Source organism: Athene noctua, chromosome 5 (assembly GCF_965140245.1).
Source record: "Athene noctua chromosome 5, bAthNoc1.hap1.1, whole genome shotgun sequence".
Taxonomy (NCBI): domain Eukaryota; kingdom Metazoa; phylum Chordata; class Aves; order Strigiformes; family Strigidae; genus Athene; species Athene noctua.
Window position 1 is genome coordinate 66,565,165 of NC_134041.1, and position 21,112 is coordinate 66,586,276.

Sequence of the window (21,112 nt, forward strand, 5' to 3'; positions counted from 1 at the left end):
TTCTTCAGATATTGAAGTGTTTGGCACCATACCTGCTCTCAGTAATGAAGTAATGAATCTCTTTTGGTAGAGTTTATTAAGCTTACATGTAAGTCACGCAATTATATATAACCAAATAGTAATAATTTATGTGGTATAATGTTATTTTATATATTACACGTATAGTGTAATTTCAGGTTCAGACACATTGCCTAGTCTCTGTGCACTCAAGGTGCATGGAATGCGTGGTTCAGAGTTTCAGTCTAAGACACTTTTTATTCTGAGCTTTGCTTTGTACAGCTGTACTTACCAACTATCAAGTCAAGTCTTTACAGCATTATTTACGTGAACAGTCTCACCAGACTCCCCTGCAGAATTGTAATTCATTATTGATTTAAGTGAAGTATGTGGATAATTACAGCACTCCTTGCCGAGGTCAGCTGAAAGTACAAAAACTGTTCACAGAGACCAGGATTTTCAAAACAGCCCGATAGTTCTGAAATAGAAAAAAAAAAAAAAAAAAAAGAAGGAAGAAAAGAGATGAGGGAGGCGGAGGCTGTAGTGCTCACAGATTCCTGTGAAATTCCCGAGGGTGCAATTCCAAGTCAGATCCATTAAGGATCTCAGTGCAGTCGGAGGCACCGCACAGCGCCGCTGGCAGAGTAACGGAGTCTAACACCCCGTGGGAAATACAGGGCTGGGAATAGTCCCATGGTGAAGCCTCCACCATTCAGCACTTCCGTACCGATATTTTCATGAGCCTATGCCTTAATAATTCTTTTGGGGTGGCTGGGAATATCTGTGAACAACACTGATGGCAAGAGTCATGTGCGCCCACCTGGATGAAATAAATGCTGTTTGGCTTCAATCGTTCAAAAAGGAGTGTAGAAGCTGTTGGACACGGAGGGATCTGGGGGAGTTGGGAACAGTCAGGGTCAGGTTTATGGTGGGACTGGAGGAGCTTCAAGGGTTTTTCCAACCCAGATGATTCTGGGATTCTGTGACTTAGAGAAACCCGAGCTATTTCCTCAGACTGAGTGGAATCATATTTGATAGCAATTGCTATCAGTTCCTCCTATGATGGAAGGAATTCCCAAGATCACTTGAAGCTTGAGCACTGATCCTGCTTTCAAGACTCACTTTGGGATCCGGGCTGCCCTTCCACCTTCTGAGCAAACAGCAAATAATTCCAAAGACAAGTATTTAAGAATAGAGATGGCAGGAAATGTCAGAAGAAGAAAGGCTCAAGAACTCCTCCAAAGACCGAAACGTTATCTCCAGCAACGCAGAGGCAGATGGGCTGGGGAAAGAGGAAGAACACAAAGCCTGCAAAAAAAATCCAAGAGAAAGCAGCGGTGGAACAGAAACAGGACCAAGGAAAGGCCCTGGCTCCTGAGGAAAAGCAGAGCAGAAGCCTATTTAGAGTTACGTAAACTAAACTGCGTGCATTCAACACTTCATTGTTCCCTCAGTTGTACCTTCACATGCTATGGTTTTTTTTTTTTCCTTTTCCTTTTTTTGTAATAGGATAACTACAGTCAGTTCTCTGCAGCCCCAGGAAACAGTTCTCTGCCAGCCCGAGTTGTTGATTTATTTATGTATCAGCTGTATCTGCAAACAATATTATAAGTGAAAGTATTCTCAGTGTGTCACAAACCTTGTCAAAGCAACAAATGCCTTGTTTAGGCAAGTAGCACTCTATGAAAGAACAGGGATTTCACCCAGGAATTCACTTCTGACATTGATATTAGTTAAAGGTTATCACCTGAAACATTGAATTATCTGCTAAGGCTGCGGAACTGCAGCAAGATAACAGAGAATTCTGAATAATAATTGAAAACTCCATGCTGAAATCAATGCTATTAGACTATATTGATGTAGATATTTCTTTTATCTATAAAATACAATTAAAAATTGAACTGAATGCAGATCTTAAATGTCAGTATCATTACCAGGTTCATGGTTGTCAACGCCTGACCTGAAAATTGTGAATATTCAAGTTAAGTGCCCCCTGTGAAAATGCTCAGGGATTTGTTTGTAAAGTCTATTTTGTGTTAGACAAAGCAACACGTGGTGTATTAGATCCCACGCCTCTGGCTCCAGGAAGGTTTTTCTCAAGCCAGGGCACGCTCAGGATGGGCAGACCCGTCCATGGGGCAGAGATCAAGGAGCGATGCCCGCTTCCTACGATCCATTCAAACAGAACGGGTTTGCCCTCATTAGGTATCAAGTTTTTCCAAGAATTTCCCCTTTCCCCCAGCATTGTGAATCTCTGCGCCATGCTAACCCGGAGCTGAGCAGATGGATATCTGGGGCGGGAAGGAGCACGATGACATGAGGGAGTTGTGCCGGTACCTATTTCGGTTCTTGGCGTGGAAGCTCTTGTCTCACCCGAGGCACAGGGTGTCAGTGTCTTCGTTAAACTCATCCACCCATTGTAACCCTACGGCTGCGTAAGAGCATTCTGACGTGAAATTTCCCAGCCCACCTTTGGTACCAAATAACAACGTAAACCCTTACATAATTCTAAAAGCAACACTCACACGTTAAAAAGTCTTACCTATAACAATAACGTGGTTTGGGGGGGGGTTTCCTGTTCCACATCAAATACTTGATGAATCAGAGATTATATACTATCACCATGCTCCAAGCATCACAGGGAAGGGCTGCATATTTTCCAGGAGAAATGCTCTTGAACATAATAGAAAACACTGTTGTAATGGTCACAATCATGGGTTTTGTTAGAATATTTATAGATGTTGCCAAAGCTGAATTTCTACCGCCGTGATCCAGGTGCAAAACTGTTTTTAAACATAAATAAAGCACACATTGTTTTCCTTATGGTCTCTCCTTCCCAAAGCACAGTGAGGATCGCTGGGGTTGGTTTGTTACGACGTGCCATTTTCTTTAAAGATAATTCTTCTAACAGCCATCTGGGAAGCCAGCGCTCCAGTTTTGGGTAAATTTGATGGTCTGCTCTGTATTTGCAGGGTGCCAGGCCTGACGGAGCTGTGTTAAAGGCAGAGGAGAGGACACAGAGGGTCTGGCCCTCAGCCTCGGGAGCAGGAGGATGCTCACCGCCTCCTCCAGCCACACCAGCTCCCTACCATCTCCTCCCAGGTTCACAGCAGATTTGTGCATGTTCTTCTCCTTCCTACCGTAGGGGGAAGAGGGCTCTTGACCAAGGCTGGTTAAGGTGCTTATTCTCCGAGCATTTAAGCACACAAAGAGATCTGTAAACTCTCAGGCTGTTCACAAATACCATATAAGATTTAAGCCCAAGTACCTGGTTCAAATGCAGTTTTTGTTCTTCTGTCACTGGTAATAACTTCTCTTTTAAACACAATAGAAGCTGTTTGATAAAAGTAATTAACACTTCAATACTCGACTCATTTTTAAAAATATTGTTACGTTTAGGCTCTTATTGTTGCCTCAGCAAGGGCAGAGAAGGGTGGCAGACCTGGTGTTGAAGTCATTGTGGAGAAAGAGCGAGCACCACTCCGAGCTCGTTAGCATATGCTGTTCTTTGAACTTGAGACAAGGCAGAAGTGACCCCCCCACTGCTAGAATGCGGAGACAGAGGAAAAAAAAAAAAAGTAAAAAAATATTTCCGTGAAAAACTGAGCAATGTGATTTCCATCAGTTTGAGTTACATCTCAGTTCTCACTTCTTGATAACTTCCCTAGCTGTTATTTCTCATGTTGAGAAAGCACACAAGTCTGCAACATCCACATCAAGTTTCTGACAAAAGGATATTATTTTACACCAGGTGTGCTGCTCAGAATACCTTATTTCAGGAACGGCAGTACCGAAGTGAGCAGCACGAGATGAGACATGATAATCCTTGATGGACGGCTGGCGGGGGGAAAGCCCCACAGCCGTGTCACAGATGCTGCCCTGGGTGAGCACCCCCTGATGCCCACCAGACATGCTGAGGCACCAGGTGTTATCAAGACGGGGAAAACTGCTGCTTCCCAATTAGCAGATTCAAAGGCTGATGACCTTCCCGTCCTGTCAACCTGCTGGAAGAGTCAGTGTTAACTAAATAACGATGGAAGAAATGGCAGAGCCCTGTTGTCAAAACTGAAACTCCAGGAAGATGACAGCAGCTGTGATGGATTTTGCGAGTTTTCCTCACCAGCAGATCAATGCACAGCTGTCTCCAAGAGCTTCCCGAGACTTGGAATTAATTTTCAAGTTTTGAAGACAATGAATTGACTTCAGACTCAAATACAAAACGCAACAATCAGAAATGTGACTTCTGCTCAAATTCAGATCTAATGAAGACCAAATACTAGTTACTTGAATTAATACCAGTTTTTTTTTAAAAAAAAAAAAAAGCATTATTTGGTCTGCCTAAAGGTGACAGAAAAGAAGGGTAATAGGACACGTCACTGCGCCGTGAGCTGTATGATAGATGGTAACTCTACACTGGTTTTATTTGAACAAATGTTACAACAACCCCCAGTAATTTGATTGTATCTCTAGCGGTTTTTTTGCGTGTTCTACAACACAATATTACTTCCCGTCATCTTAGAGAAGATGGGCAGTCATTTATCATAGTAAATAAAATAATTTCCTATTACTCTGTTATGAAAATACCATTTCTTTTAATTTGATAAAGTGACTGTTTAGCATCTTCGCAAAGCAGAAGAGCTGTTGTATTTTACTCTGTGCTTTATTTTCTCCACGCTTGGTTGTACCTGTTAAACATACACATATATATTTTTTCAGAATATTCCTGCTTTAAGGATCTCAGCCTACCCATATGGAAATAATCCCAGCCAATGAATTGTCACAACAGTTCTGTAAAGGGATGGGGATGTATCTCCCCGCATAACTACTTCTTTGAATGATTTATCTAAGAGTGTACATGTGGGTATGCTTCCATGCAGATGGCTTAAATAAATTTAAAGAAAAATATTTATTATTCAGTGCTTTACAGCAAATGCCAACTAGAACTCCATGGAACAAAGCTGTAAAAATTTGCAGAAGGGAAAGATCAGCTGTGCTTGAAGAATAATTACACTGTTAAGAATGTTTCTAGGAAAGCAAACATGAAAAGCGTGACAAAACTTTCTAGGAAAAGTAACAAACGCCTAACATCAAGGACTTAGTAATTCATATTATCAGCTTGCAAGCCTGAACCTTCCCACAGAAAAACTCTACTTCTACTGTAATTTCCTCTCTGCTCCTCAGCTTGCCTGTATAAAACCAGAAACACATCCCACAGCGTTTTAGCCTTCCCAGACAGTTCGGGAGGAATTTATCAGGCCTTAGGGAAGATTTGGGGAAGGATAATGAGGTTGCTGCACACAGGGAGAGGGAGCAAGGAAGGAGGGTGGCACCAAATTGCTGCTGCAGGATCTTAGGGTCGATGATAACCAGAGAAAACACAGATGCACAGCATTATGTCTAGCAGACATTTGCAGTATAGGCTGACTCATTAAAAGGGATAATTAAAGACATCTGCCTACATAGTTAATTACTGTCAACAATTAAACCTAGAGGTACATTGAAACAGATACAAAAAGAAAACTGAACTGAGAAACGGCCTCACCTGGGCAATGTCTCTTCTCCGGCCTCATCAGACACTGGTGTATTCTCCTCCATGGCTTTTAAAAGCCTGTATTTCTTTCTTAGGACATTATTTTCATCTTATGTAGGAAAACTGCTGGCTATAAGCCCAGGAGGGTGTTTTCTGCCAGGATGCTAATCCACCTGCAGCCAAAGGGCTGGGCTAACCCTTTCACAGTGACCAGCAGGGCAGGATGGAGCCCCCACTCCCCCCGCGGATCAGTCCCAAACCTCCCCTTCGGAACAGGGAACTGCACTCACCTGGACCCTGGTCCACAGGGAAAATAAACTGTACAGCTGCAAAGAAATCTTTGTACAGATAGTGACAAGTCAGAAGATCACACTGCTGTGAGATGAAATACATCCATCACAAGGTTAAAAATATTTCAGTTCACTTTTTTTTTGTATGGGAGAAAAACAAGAAACATGTTCTCTCTCACTCGGGAGAGAAGGGAAGGAAAATAAGTATAATAGTTTTGATATTAATTTCAATATTATTTATTGCCCATAATAGCTTGCAAAATGCAGAGACCTTGTCTGGGCTTAGATGAACTGGTTTATGAATCTGTTTCCAGGGTGTGGCTTATGAAAAATTAAAACCCCACCATTAAAATTTTCTGATAAAAAAACCCTTCAAGTCTCATCATTATCAGTGGTTGAAAAGTCAGCTGAGAACGTGTCACCTTTAAAATGTCTTGGATTGTATTTTTTCAAGTCATTTCACCATCCTCGATGTTCCCTTGAGAAAGGCAGAGCAGTGACAGCTTACTCGGGAGAAAAGCTCCACCTTACATCCCCTCTCTAAGTCAGCGCCCAGCTCAGCTTCGGATAATGATTCTTGCACCAAAACCAACACGCCAGACCCCACACGCCACCTGGAAAGAACTTATTCAAATTGACAGAGAATATTTGCAATCATTAGCCAGTTCTAAACATTTCCTTTAAAAAAAAAAAATGGATTGGCAGCACATTTACTTGCGAACATGAGAATAAGGTAGAGCAGGGGACCACCTTTGTTCTGGTGAAATTCAGGCACGTCCCCTTGCAAAGTCTGGTGCTCCTGGAGGTCTCTCGCACCTCCCGTACAGCACGAGGTGTTGTGGGCACCCATCATCCACCTAGCACCCTTCCCTCTGCCCAGCTGGTGGGGCAGGGACCAAGAAGAAATACAGAATCCCAGAATCCTTCAGGTTGGAAAAGCCCTTCGGGATCAGCGAGTCCAACCCTCAGCCCGACTCTACAAAGTTCTCCCCTACCCCACATCCCCCACAGCTCATCCCAACGGCCCTGAAACCCCCCCAGGGATGGGGACTCCCCCCTCCCTGGGCAGCCTGTTCCACTCTGACCACTCTGTCTGGGAAATTTTCTTTCCCCAACGTCCAGAATTGTTTTTTCAGTACTGCCAGAAGAATCTTAAGAAAATTACTGTTAGCACCTAGAATATAAAAAATACCTTTAGACGATGGCTCTGCCATTTGCAGTACTTCTGGCACTGTGTGTTGGCATCTACTGATGGCTCTTGACAGCACAGAATAATAGATTTTGACTTTTTTCCAGAATTCCTAACGTACACAAAAATTCCTACTTATTTGCCACCACTGACTCCAAATGGTGCTCATTTTCTTGTCCTTACTCATTACTGAAGCTTTCCATATGGAAGCTTATTTGCTTCCTTGCAAAATAAACCTGACTGGTTCTCCAAGCCCTGGCAATGCCCTGTTGTAGGCTGTCCACATCTGGAACACCCAGCTCACATCTGTCCCGTCAGCACACCCGGTCTGGAGGAAGCAGGAGGAATCACCAAAGGAGTTTTAGCTGATGATGACGATCTTTAATCTCCAAGAAGATGACCAGTATGTATTTTGCTCCATTCCTTGTTCTGCTACACAGATTCTGAGATCAGAGCGCTCCAAACACTCTCTCCCAAGAATAAAAATTTTTACGACTAGAAATCCTTAATTTCCCAATAGAAAATAAAGGATGTAAACGGGATTTTATTTGAAGGAATCTTAATAAGTTTATTATGAATTATTATTTTATATGCATGTTCTGATAACACTTTATGATCCCTGAACTATTCCTACACTCACATCCACCAGAACAGACCCCGTTGCTCGTGCAGAAATCCCGAGAGCCCAAAAGGCCAACAGGATATAGCTGAACACACGCAGCCTGTACACTTGCTTTTGAACACGACTTTCAGTCAGACTCCCCTTTTTGTGGAGGAGCTTCCCGGTCTTTAATTTTGTATTTTTGTACATGTTTTCACTCTGGCTTTCAAATTAATAAAATCAGACATGTATGACCACAAAATAAATAAGAGGAAAAACCTAAAAGGAGGACAAGAGACAAAGAGTTGAGAGTTGCAGCAAAGAAAATTCCAAGTAAGGCTATAACAAAAACACACTCTTGATAATCACAGCAATTAAATACTAGATGTTACCAGAAAGTTTGGGCAAACTGGACATTTTTTTGAGATTTTCAAAGGGCAATGGGACAGGGTCCTGAAAAACTTCATCGATCCTTGAAGTTTGCTTTCTGTTGAGCAGAGGTTACATTCGAGTATCGGCAGCTTCCATCTACACCTCCCCCCCCCCCCCCCCCCCCCCCATAATTTCACAGTCCTTTCACAAAAAAAAAAAAAAAAAAAGGATGGTGGGACAAAGGTTTTCTGACCCAGGAGCAGGTTGCTGACAGAAGTCTGGGCTGCCAAAGACAAGAGCATGAGCCAGCTGGAAACAGGCAGGTTCCTGTCAGAGCCCTGGTTTATTTTAGGGGGAACTTGGTCAAAATGGAAGAGTCTCCCCAAAGCACTTTGGTTTCGTCAAAGTGTCAGTATTTGATAAACTGTTGCTCCAGAAAACTTGCTGCTTTTTTTTTTTTTTTGCTTAACAGTTATATTTTGTTAGCAGGGTGGTGAGATGAGTTTCCAGGTTATTTAGGGACTTGGATATGGGAGTAAAAAATTATTTCACTTGTTTAGAGATTGCACAAGACAGACTTATAGGAAGAGGTGATATATTGCTGTGCTGCTGAGAAATCCCACAGAGGACAAATTTGCAGCTAGCAGAGCCCCGAATCCCCCACCACTTCTATTGCTTCGGAAACGTGACTTCGTCTGGCACTCTGCTCGCACTGTTAGTCAGCTGAAGTTTTAATTTTTTAAAATGTCAGAAAATGATACTAAACAGTGATTTATCTGGGTCTTTTGTTCACCGTGTTGTGTTTTATCTAGACCTAATACAGTAGTTATCAGTGCATTGGGGATATTAAGTATTATTTGACACTTGCAGTTCTATAGTTTCTTGGACTTTCAATGGAAGTGTTTATCCCCAGTATAACTTTGGGCAGGATTACTTGCTGTCACGTACTTTTGGCTCCTCCAAGAAGCTTTTTTTTCTTCCTAACTCTTTCTAGAGATTGATTTTGTACCGAGAGACATTGAGACATGAAAATATTTCCTATCAGTAAAGTGTCGTTATCCTTAAAACTAACAACATAGTGGCACTTCAAAACAAACAAAAAACCCCCCACCTTTCCTTTAATAAAAGGGGTTTTTTGTATTTCACTCACAGGCTACTTCCTAATCCTTTTATAAATACATCTGACACTAAATTGCTGGGGTTTAAGGCAGCTCCAAGAAAGATTTGAGTCATGCAAGAAACCCATCAGAACCAAAGGCTCAGCCAACGTCTTCAAAAAATAAAACTCAAACTAACTTACCTTTAGAGACAACACATGCAGCAACCTAAAAATTTCTGCTGGATGTTTCATAGCTGGTGTCCTATGACGTTCTTGTACTCCTCATGAGAAAAAGCCACAATAGAGCAGATATTTATTATCTTGGAGGACATCCTGCAGGAAGAAAAAAACATGCATTTTAATGCAGCATTCAGCTACTCCTCAGGTGAAAGCAATCCTCATTCTGGCAGTTTAAAATACGCCTGTAGGCATATCACACACCTTCCTATAGAAATACCCTTTAGAAAAGCTCCGAGTTTGTAAAAGAGGAGGCAAGAGATAACTTGGGAAAGCACTTCAACCTCAGAGCCACCCGCAACACCGCCGTGGCTCTGTCTGGAGCACTCAAGGTCTCTAGGAACACCGTCCTTGGGGTATTCCGACCGCACCACGGGGCCTCAGCCTCCTCAAGGTGGGACAGGCATATGGCAACCTGTCCCACAACCTGGCAGCACCAGGCAGACCTGCCCATGCCTTGCCCTGCGCTAAGGGATGTCACAAATAACCAAGCACATAATTATATGTATGCCTGGCAGATGTATACAGCATCCTCCAAACGTCATCTTTAGGGAGTTAAAGTCAAAAAGAATGACTGCATCCAGCCCAGTGTAAGAAATTGCATCTACTGAAGTAATTATCCACTGGTGAGGAGCAAATTCACTGGGAGGGGTTGAGAAAAAAAAAATCTCCAAGTTATGCCTTGGCTGTCCAATGAGGTGTCCCCATTGCCCGGCTTGGGGAACCTCTATCGTCTTCTGATAAGAGGGAACGTGTGGGCAGCTGGCAGGAGTGACTGCCCAATGGCCCCTCAGCATGACCTATCCTAGAAGTAAGATTAAGATTTTGAAGGTGGAAACTGGAAATAAAGTCAAATTGAGACTGTTTGCAAGGGGATATGCAGAAAGGAAATACATATATATATATATATATAAATTACGTATGTAATTCCTATTCTTCTATTCTCCACATTCTGTTCCACCTGAAGAACAAAATAAATATTTCTAGCCAGACCAGAGATTTTTTCTGGTGTTAGAAATCAGCCATACATCCATAGTGCTGCAAGTTTGGAGGAGACGTGCGGTGAGATACGACAGAAACCAGCAAACTCTCCAATTCACACCGGGCTGGAATTTACACTGGATCAGTGCTGGGACATGAAGTGTTTCTTCACTTTCTGAACAATTTCTGCAATGCAAAAGCAATAGGGACTGTAAGACTTAAAAGCCATGAATGCTAATGAAATGAGGGACATGATCAATGAACACAATTTGATGTTGGGCTTTTACTTCTCCCGGTTTCAACATAAGGTGGTTTTTGAAGCAAGAGACAGAGAGACCTGGTTACAACTCTCCATTAAGGTCTGGCAACATTACCCTGTGAAGGAAGAAAAATAAAACTGTTTTATACAGCCAGCATGCCTAAACCACTTATTAGTAGTCCGGATAAAACTGAAATATGGTCCTTCCAGTGGACAGAACACAAATGATTAGAAATAACAGCTGCGTTGGGAAGGTGCTTGGGAACACCGGGACCTCCTCAGCCCACGAGGCACCAACCCTGCTCCCACCTCCCCCAGCGGCAGGGAAGGACATAACGGGGGGCTGAGTGGGGGGACCTGGCTGGGGGTGTTTCTGCCTGGGGGAGAAGAGGAAAAAAAGCAACTATTCCCCTGTTTGTTTTTCCTTGGGTCACCGGTGAAGCTGCAGTGGTGGAAAGTTTTAAAGGAAAAGGTCCAAGTAGGTGAGGAACGAATGTTTGTTTACCTGCAAGCTCTGCTGTCCTGTCCTGGTAACGAACAGGTTACAGAAGCTCCCATTTGGTCTTTTCAACACACATCCTCCCCAGCAGGCTCCCTTAAAGCAGTTATCTGTATATTTACATACATACATACAGGAGAAGCCTTGCCCCACTGCACATTTACTCTGATGCCAGGTTTTATCCTCTTCAATTCTTCAAGCAATCAGCCAAGGAGGTACTCGCATGCACACATAATGTAAGCGCCAGGCCAAAAGGAATTATCATACTTATCACATCTGTGATATCCCTTTCCTTTATGCATCGCTTTATCTGCTCAAAAAAAAAAAAGCTTTAAACATATGACACTAATACCAAGTGGATTTTGGTTTATTTCAAACTGCATTATTGATAATTACAGGGTTTATATTCCAGCTTGATCTTTTCTGACCGAGGATGGATGTGTTCTGAAAGCAAGCAGTAGCTGGAAGTTCCCACCGCACCGTGCTGGCAGAGCCGCACACAAACCCACCATCGTTTGGGTGGAATGTGTTCAGACTTACAACATAAACCCGTGAGTCATCCCACCGCCGTGGAAGAGGCAGCTGCACTTAAATGAATTAACCCTGGCCAAAGACGCAGCCTGACAGATAAACACACGAGCTGGGGCGAAGTTGCAGTTACAATAAATGAAAATGAAAATCATGTGTTTTACCAAGGGGGGAATCGAATGGACAATATGCAAGTACCGCAATCTTTTCCATCCTGTCTGCGGGCGTATCAGTTACACCTTCCCAGACTTAATTTCCCACGTGCTCTTTATGCCAAACCAAGCAACGTTATTGCCACCTTAAGAAAACTAAATGCTGAAAATATCAAAGGTTTCTGTACCTGCAAGCTTGCTGCTTCCCCCCAGCAATGTACATTATTCTAACCACGGACATACCTCTAGCGTGTCTTTATGCCCTCAGACCATCACAGCTCTAAATGTTAAAAATACTAAACGGTACAAGCTCTGAAAGAAAAGTTAGTTTCCCCAAATCTTCCAAAATACAGGTTAGCTGTAGGTCGTGAAGAATAACTTCTAAAACCAAGTCATGGGATACTACGGGGAGGAAAGCACCCAAGACAGATCCAGAAAAACAACTTAATTTCTATCTCATAGTCGTGGTGATTAGGCTGATGATTAAAGGCAATAGTAGCCGATAACTCTGCAAAATGCCTCAGAGACCACCACAGAGACAACGTACTCCTCATGTCCCCCAGGGCTCACACCAGGAATAACGGCCCAAACCCCCAGCAAGAAAGGTTGAGCTTGGCGCTAGAAACCCAGACTCGCTGGCCTGGGGCGTTTGCAGGTGGCCGTCCCTGGTGGCCTGCAGGAGCAGGCTACGTGGCAATAACCCTCGTTTGCGCAGGCAGGCCCACCAGGCGCTCAGCTCACGCTTCACGTCCCACAGCCCCGTGATGTTCTCCAGGGCTCCTGGTGAGAAACTGGCACCTAGATAGAGGCCGGACACACGCCTAAACTTCTGCATCTGGCCCTGAGAGTCGGGCCACGCTTCTGCAGCCTACAAAGGCTGATTAAATCCCCCCCGGGGGCTCATCAGGTGATGAGAAGAAAGCTGAGAGTGAGCCAGCTGAAAAGGCCATTTTGATTTTTTTCCAGCACAGCACACCGCCCAGCGAGGGGACCCACCCGCAGTCTCCGAGCTCGTACAGCCCAGCCCACACTCGGACTTACGGAGCCGTTTGCTGCCACACGAAATGAAGTTGCTGGAGAAGCAGGTTCAGACAAGCCCGTGGAGAAGGTGCCCAAGGCAGAGCAGGGTCCCCAGTCCCGCATCCTCGGTTTATGTGGGAATCCTCTTCCACGGGGCTTGTTTACAGACCCCACGATGTCACCTGGCAATTAAAACTCAAAGAGAAAGGTAGTGGCAATGAGAAAGCTGTGAGGACTTGTTACACATTTCAAGAAATATTGTCTGAGAGAAAGATACGTTTTGGCAGTGTAATAAAAATAGACATAGTGAGGCTGAGAGGGCATATCACCATTGCATTTTAGTGTGTCCTTGAATATTAAACTCACTTTATTATCCAGTTACTAGAAGATATGACAACCAGGTAGGGGATTGTGTGTGTATATAATAAATTTTGAGTTTATTGGGGATAACTAAACAGGGAGCAGACCTTCTCACAGATACGTATTGACAGCCATGAGCCACCTACCACAGCCTGAGCAATTCCAGTCCTGAGAAACCACACCAGCCCAGTATGCCCAGGGACAGCAGCACATACCCGAGACGAATTCAGTGGTTTATTAGCTCGTTACCTTACAGTGGTTATAAGTACCAAAGCTGCATGGTGGTGTTGCAGGTTTTTCTTCCTCTGACTCATTTCAGAAGTTCCTACTGCGTTTGCCTTAAAAGCAGCTGCTGGGAAATTAAGCTTAGAGACATGCAACGGCCACAGGAGCTCTGCGGTGTGTCAGTTAAGTGATTTTAAACCCTCCATCATCTGAAATGAAACACCTGCTTCAGAATTTAGCTACTGCTCTCTGGAGGACTTGAGAAAACACTCATCTGACCAGTTAAAAATTTAGTTTGAATCTTTATGGACTCCAAGTCAAATCAGTGATGCGCAGGCCTGAAACAGCACTTCACTGGTCATCCCGTGGGGTACCCACACCTCCCCAGTGCCTCTGCTTTCCTGGAGAGAAATGTGAGCTCCTCCTGGAAGCCCAACAGCCTTCTCCTCCCACCTTCCCAGGGCTGACCACACTGTCCACCAGTGACCCTCTGTAGCCAGGAATGTGAGAAACAAGGAGAAAAATGTGATTTTTGGCTGCTTTTCCCCAAGGGCTTATCTTTCCCCACACATCCGGCAAATGTGCATTGCCTTTCAGTACCCCCTGAAACTGCAGAATCTGCCTTAAGTCATTAATCCATTTCCTAGCTGCACCCTGTTATTAGGGTATTAAATTTGCTTCCAAAAGCCCTCTCCAGCTCTGTGCAGCTGAGCCCCGGAGGGAGAACCTGACCGAGGCAGCACAGAGAGCAACCTTCTCCTTTTCTCCCTGACCAACCAAGGAGCTGCAAGCAGAAGTCATCAAAAATGGTGATTTTTACCTCACCCTGAGCAGCCTGTAGCTCCCCCACTGCATCCAGAAGTCTTGTGAAGAGACAAGGGAGCCCAGCAGAGAGCATCCAGCAGACCTACAGATATTACTGGATTACCGTGGATTGCCATAACACCACAGTCATCTCTCTGTACTGTCAGGTTGGTTTTTTAAAAAAAAAAAAAAACAGTAAACGATAAAGATAAAGCTACTTAAGGAGCAAGAATTTCTTCCCTAAGCAATACGCTCTGCCTTCAAAACAAATATATTTTTTTATGGCACCTCCAAACATAAACAAATTTTTAATCTGCTCCACGCTGAGCACAGTCAACAGAGACAAACTGAAGCACGAGTAAATAATTTATTTTTGCCTTTCTCTTAAACAGAGATTTTTTTCCCTCTACCCCACCAAACACTCTGGCAGCACTCTGCCTTGCCAAGTGTCACATGAATCTGCCTGTAACACTCCTCAGAAGCAAACTCAGCCTCTAAACTCAAGCAAAATAACTGCTGGAACAAGCACTACCCACCTTCAGTACCTGTAGCGCCACATGAATCCCTTCACTATTTCCTACCCTGATATAAATGAGGTTAATTAAAACACCATCTATAGTTAAGAAGCCCCAGCCCCACCTGATGTTCAGAGTTAGCCCAAGCAGCCCAGGGGCTGTTTTTTACCTTATATAAGACTGATGGGTGATGGGAAAATGCTGGTACCATTAACAGAGTTAATTGGATGATGAAAGGGTGGAGGGGAGGATGCGAAACACTTGTTCTTCTCCCTCCTCACACACACACCCCCAACACAAACTCACAGCTGAAAGGAAAATGACCCCTGAGCTACAGGGAATGGACTTACAAGATACGACAGCACAGAAGTGAGACGGGAGGATTTGCTCAGAGAGTTTGTTCCGGGCTCTGCAAAACCCGGCTGCAGCCCCATGGATAACTGACAGGTCCTGGCTCCGCTTCCACGCAGCCTGACAGTGACTGATGCGAGATGAATCAATAGAGATCCTACATTTATTGTAAATAAATGGGATTCATTAGGCTAAAAGGCATAATTCATGCCAAGCAATTTATATTGCACAGGTAATTTAGGTAATTACCTAAACAACTAGGTAATTTATATTACACAGCAAAGTTACTAAACTCCCGCCCTTATGGATTTACTATTGTTATCCTTTGTTAAATGACAGTGAACCTTCTCATAAAAGCTGGTACAAAGCGTTTTATGTGTTTTATGAATTTTCACAGGGAAAACAGCTCTTGGGCAGAAATTGTAAGCAATGTGCTGGTATTCTACTGGGTCACGTTACTTTAAGGACAGGATTTAAGGGACTGATTCCAGCAGATTAAAGCTACTATATGCAAAAATTTTCTGCATCGTATGCAGCTTTCTGCTTAGAGAGCTCACGTCCTTTCCCCTAAGGGTAACTGCTTGGTCAAGGACAGGCACCTCCTCCCATCCCCAAACCCACTTCTCCTCCTGGATGCCCCATTTCAGCAAGCTGTGCTGCTTTAGGTGACTCCTGCGCCTCTCGAGATGGACCCTGATTGCCAGCCCGCAGACTGCTGCTGTCCCTCAGCCCCGAAATTCCTCCCACACGGGCAGCATCACACCGGCAGAGCCGCGGCACTTCACGGGCATCACTCACACGGGATCGGGCCAGCACCGATCACAGACGACATCCAGAGATTTTACTGCTGTACTAAATGTACAGTAGTGCCATTGCTGTGAAGGTGCAATGGTATAATAGACTATAAAAATGCCATTATTTGGCTGACAACAACAAATACACGTATTTTGGCACCCCAGCAAGAAGCCCAAGGACTGCAAGGACACTGTGTCCATCCCAGCCCCTCTGGTTAAGGGAAAACAAGCAGAGGCTCTTCAAGGGACACGGCTGCGGGACATGGTTAGAAATTAGCACTGACGGAATATTTATTAGCACCTACAGGTTTTACCGAAAGTGATCTGTCACAACAATTTTCTCATTAACACTTCTGATTTTTGCTGCAGCTGAAGTGTTTTCATATCTATCAAACCTTCCTTGCCTGACAAAACAAAGCCAAAAAATCCTCCCAGGCCTGCTTAACAGGTTCAAAAGATTAGCAAAAGGGATGGGAAGAAGCTAAAGCCAAAGTATAAATAGATTTTGCTCTTTGTGCAGCACGTCCTTCAAAGCCTCTCTGCTGGGTTTCAGCCAATGTCCACGATGTGCCACCCGGGGCGAGGGCCCCCACGGCCACGTGCCCCCACAGAACCACATGGATCGGGGCCAACTCACGTCTCAAGATGCGTTTGCTTTGGGTTTGCTGTTTCATCAAACTCTTTCCCTGAATTCAGGCCTCAAGCAAGAAGGGAGTCGTGTCTGTGCACAGCTCCAAATGAAGATGTCTGTCCGGACCCCTGACTGCACTTGGGTGGCATTTGTGCAGCGGAGCCTGCAACTTTGCAACCAAAAATAAAAATTAACTCAAAAAGAAATCTGTAACTTCTGACAAGTTGCCAGCTTGTGTGTATGATGAATGCTGAAGAATTGAGCCATACTCCCTGACAGCTTCCAAATTAAACTTTGGGCTGTTTAGGAGCTTGTCAGTCAATAAATTCAAGTGTTTAAAAGGTCCAAGGCTGCTGCTTCTGTCTGTTCGACAGGATATATGATTTGGGCTGTGTGAATCTGGAAGCAACAACCCTTCTCTTTCACTGTTTCTGGATCACATTTGCATGGCTATTAAGGGAGATTTTGACTTTTAAAAAGAACTCAATTATTATTTCATTGGGCTGAAACAATTCTATTTTCTCCCCATATACACTGACTAGAATTGTGCTTGGACTCACAGGCGAGCTGCCCACTTACAGGCACATGGGCAACGTTACAAAGATTTCAAAACAGAACAAATTCAGAAATCCCGAGTAACGCCGTGGAACGTCTCACATAGCAGGATTAGCTTAATGTCTGCTAGGGAAAATCTAGTAAGATACTGCCTCGCATCAGTGTTGCATCCCAGGAAATTAAGCAGAGTTAACTCAGCATCAGGTGAGCAAAAGACTAAATGAAAATAATTGTCCCAGACCCATCAACTTGTTTCTGAGAGCTGGTGGCTCTGGGACACCCGGGCAATGTGGGAAATGGTCTAATTATCCAAAACAAAGACCTAAGCTTTTGGGTGATCCTCCTGTGAACGAGCTCATCCCAACCCTCCGGGTGCACACAGGGAGTCTCCTTCCTCCTCAGGAATTTCCATGAAATTCAGTACATTTATGGAGCAGAGCTTCGGTCTCAACAAATAACACTCCGGACCAAAAAAAAACCCCCAAGCAACAATGTTTTGCACAGAACCATTTCTAGACAGCTCTATTAAATATCTCGGGTCAGAGCACGGAGTGGATGATATAGATGTGCAAGGCAGCTTCTCGGCTGGCACAGCTCCACGCTCATCTGCCTCATGCATATTTATGGGCTAGGGACAGCGTCCTAAAACTAAAACTGGCTCAGCAGATGCTAAACTCAAGCAGGGAACTTGGCTTCTGCAGTTAGAAGGTGTGAATTGCCCCCAAATAAATCAAAGTGGCCCAAACGATCTTTGAAAACGAGATGTGCACTCCTAAATCACCAGTGGCTTCATCCGAAAGGGATAGAGATGCCAAAGCTGAGATTTAGACAAAACTTAAGCACATCAGAAAACTCCTGCCCAGACGTCTTTGGGGATTTAGTTCTCAAGTGCTTTTGAAAATGTTCTTTTCCATTTCTGTACAATTTAAAAGCATGGGATTGTTTTTTTCTCCAGTGCGCTCGTGCTTCGTGTACAGAGGTGGGTTTATATCACACCCTGACAGACCTAAACTCCCTCTACCCTCCTGGTGAGCCAGCACACGACACGGCCTAAGATGCCCTCAAAGATGACGCACGCTAGCTCATGTGCAGTATTAGATTAGCCCCGTAATATGGTTATTTTGTACGATGTGGAGGACAGGGAGACTCTGCAAAACATCCTGTGTTCATACTCAGACTTCAGCCAATCGTAAATTCATGCATTTTGGATGAGAAAGACTTTCCACGCTAAGAGCTGGTCAACTCCTGCTTCTTCCTCCAGGGCTCTGACTGGCAGAGCTTTGGCTGCATTCCCTACAGCAGTATTTCCCTCTATGTCTATAGAAAACCAGTTCATCTGCCTCGTGGATGGAAATCCGTGGCTGATATTTCTCACGATGGCTGAAAATCATAATCCTCTATCCTATTAGTAGGTACATAGTGGACTTATCCCGTCATTATCTGGAAAGGGACATAACATTTCAGGAAAGGTCTTTCACGACATACAGGCAATTCTTAGTACAACAGATTAGTAAAGACATTATATCAAAGAGTCTTGAGACAAATGACACAGAAAAGTTTAAAAATTAGAGTAATAAAAAAGTCTGAGTCATAACGAGTTCGTTTGGGGATTACATGTGCCAATTTCATAGCTGTTTCCAAAAAATTATTTTATCAGCCACTTAGATCGAGGTATCTAAAGCTTATTCTCACACAAGTTAAGACACTCTTGATTGGAAATGACCTGCGGTTACAATTTGAATAAGGCAATTTAATAAAGAAACTTTAGCACAGCCTCAATAGAGATGAAGCAATAAATCCAAGATTTTTATTTTATTTTTTTTTTTATCAGCAGAAAATGGCAACAGAGTGCAATATGAAGGAAAAATCTAAGTTCCCATACAAAATAATAAATGTCTGGCAAAGAGCTCTAACACATTCCTGACAGTTCTGATGACATTACAGTTCCCCCCTTCCCAAAATAGCTATAACTGTGTATACATTCATACCTCAGCTCTGCAACCTAGTTCTGGAATTCTGAAATAGAATAATGCTGGCATTTCCTAAAAGTTAAGGGAAAATTCAAGCTACGATAAAATGATGTCACATTTGATATGGCTAATTGAAGTATAAGAGATTGACCTAATTACTGCTGAAGCCAATGCTTTAGGAAATGTTCGAAAATATTTTAAAAGTAACATTAAAGAAGCCCAAAGCGATATTCAAAAAGCTTCACAGCAAACTGGTGTTTGGAGCTGTTCTTCTACACAATGCATGTACCACGTCTGTGGAATGCTCTTTTGGAAAATGATTTACCTGTTTTCTTGCAGCCTCTTTTGCGTCAGATTAACTCTTTGCGTACTGCAACAGTATGTCTGGAAACGAGGTGGAAGGTTTTAACGACAGATTAAGAGACTTGGAGGGGAGGCGAGAAATATTTCTTCCTTTATCCCTACGTTCGGTTTATGAAATTGCCGGATCTTTTCCTAATTTCTCAAATCCTAGAGTGGCTTTTGCTCCGCGACCATGGCAGGCTGCAGATTGCCAGGCAGAAACCTCCACGTCTGGGTTTGCTCCTGCGTTCCCGGAGCACAGCTTGTGTGCTTTGTGCCGGAGTCACGCTGCCTTTCCTCCCTTTTGTAGTAGGTTAAAGTGTCTTTAAAAGTCTTTAGTGAAAAGAGCACTGAATGTGCGGGGAAAAAACTTGGGAAATAATTGCTGAAAATATTGGCTGTCATCTCAGACAAAAAAAAAAAAGGGTTCCTGATGGTGTCACGCCGCCTCCGCAGACACCAAGTCTGCTATTTAACAAAAGCGCAGTATTCCCAGCAATAAGCAAGAACAATAACTGGTTTTCTTACAACCAACCAACTTTACGTGGCAGTGGTTCTTTTCTCCCCTCTATACTTCACCCTCTCCAGCTTCACCTTGGTGGGTGGCCCCATCTGATCACCCACGGCCTGAGCCAAAACCTGTTGAAATCCTTGAAAAAACACAGATATCAGCGGATGAATTTTGAGAGCTTAAGGCCGAGCTTACCTTTATATCTTTATCATATCTTCTTTATTATAATACACGTGTCAGAAGTTTTTATGACACAGAAAATTGCCTTAATCAGTAGGAAAAACAGCAAAGACAAAGTAAATAAACAGCCCTAGAAGTTCTTTTTTACGTATAGACAAAGAACACTTTTTAGAGTCTTCAAGAGAGGAATCAGTCACCTGAGTTTTTCAATACTTCAGCCACAGTGCCTTTTGCAAACAGAGCATGTCTTTCCGAAAGCAAAATTCCTTTCTCTTTCAAGAATCTGACATCTATAGAAGGCTTCTGGAGCACCACATCAAAAGAAAACCTAGAGAGCTGGGGATGAGACGTGAAAAACTACAGCTGAGTAGGAACAAAGTCATCAAGTAACATGAAAAAAAAAAAAAAAAAAAAAAAAAGGGAAGGTCTGGAAAAAGAAATTAGTTTATTAACATTTTATTCCAGGACCGGAGGCATGTAACATTTCATCCATTTCTTATGATGCCAGCTGATCTTTTCAGCTACCAAGATGCACATTGGATAAATAGGGTGGTGGGTTTTTTTTTTCCCTTTTCCTGTGTTTAGACCTCTGTATAACTTTACAGTTTGTTTTATTTTATTTTAAATAAATATGCAGACAAACCATTATCTTCTTCATATACCAAGATTTTATTTGAGGTACCCTTATTTCTTGCAGGGTGATAAAATTTGTTTCTAAGCTAGAGGGGAAATTGCCTTCCACCGTCCGATTTTGAAACTTAGGCTTAGATGAAATTAGTGCTAGCAAGAAAATGAGTTAATAGTTGAAAAAATAGCAAGACTAGCTCTCGAAACGTGGTGATCTCCCCAATAACCTGCAGCACAAAATCCGTCTCCCCTCTCCAGGGATTCGTATTCCCCGTTTCGCCAGAGATACACAAGCAGAGTGGTGCCTGCCTTTCCTCATCACTGCATTATGTCTCCATTGCTGGTAAATAAAGTCTTTTGATTTTGTATTCCCATGCCTAAGCAAGTCTGCTGTGCCCTGTGTTTTTATTTCTGAAGGCTCAAATGAGACTGTGTGTGGAGAAGGTTCATCTTTCTGAATTTTCCAGATCCAGTTAGTGTTCATCTGCTCTGC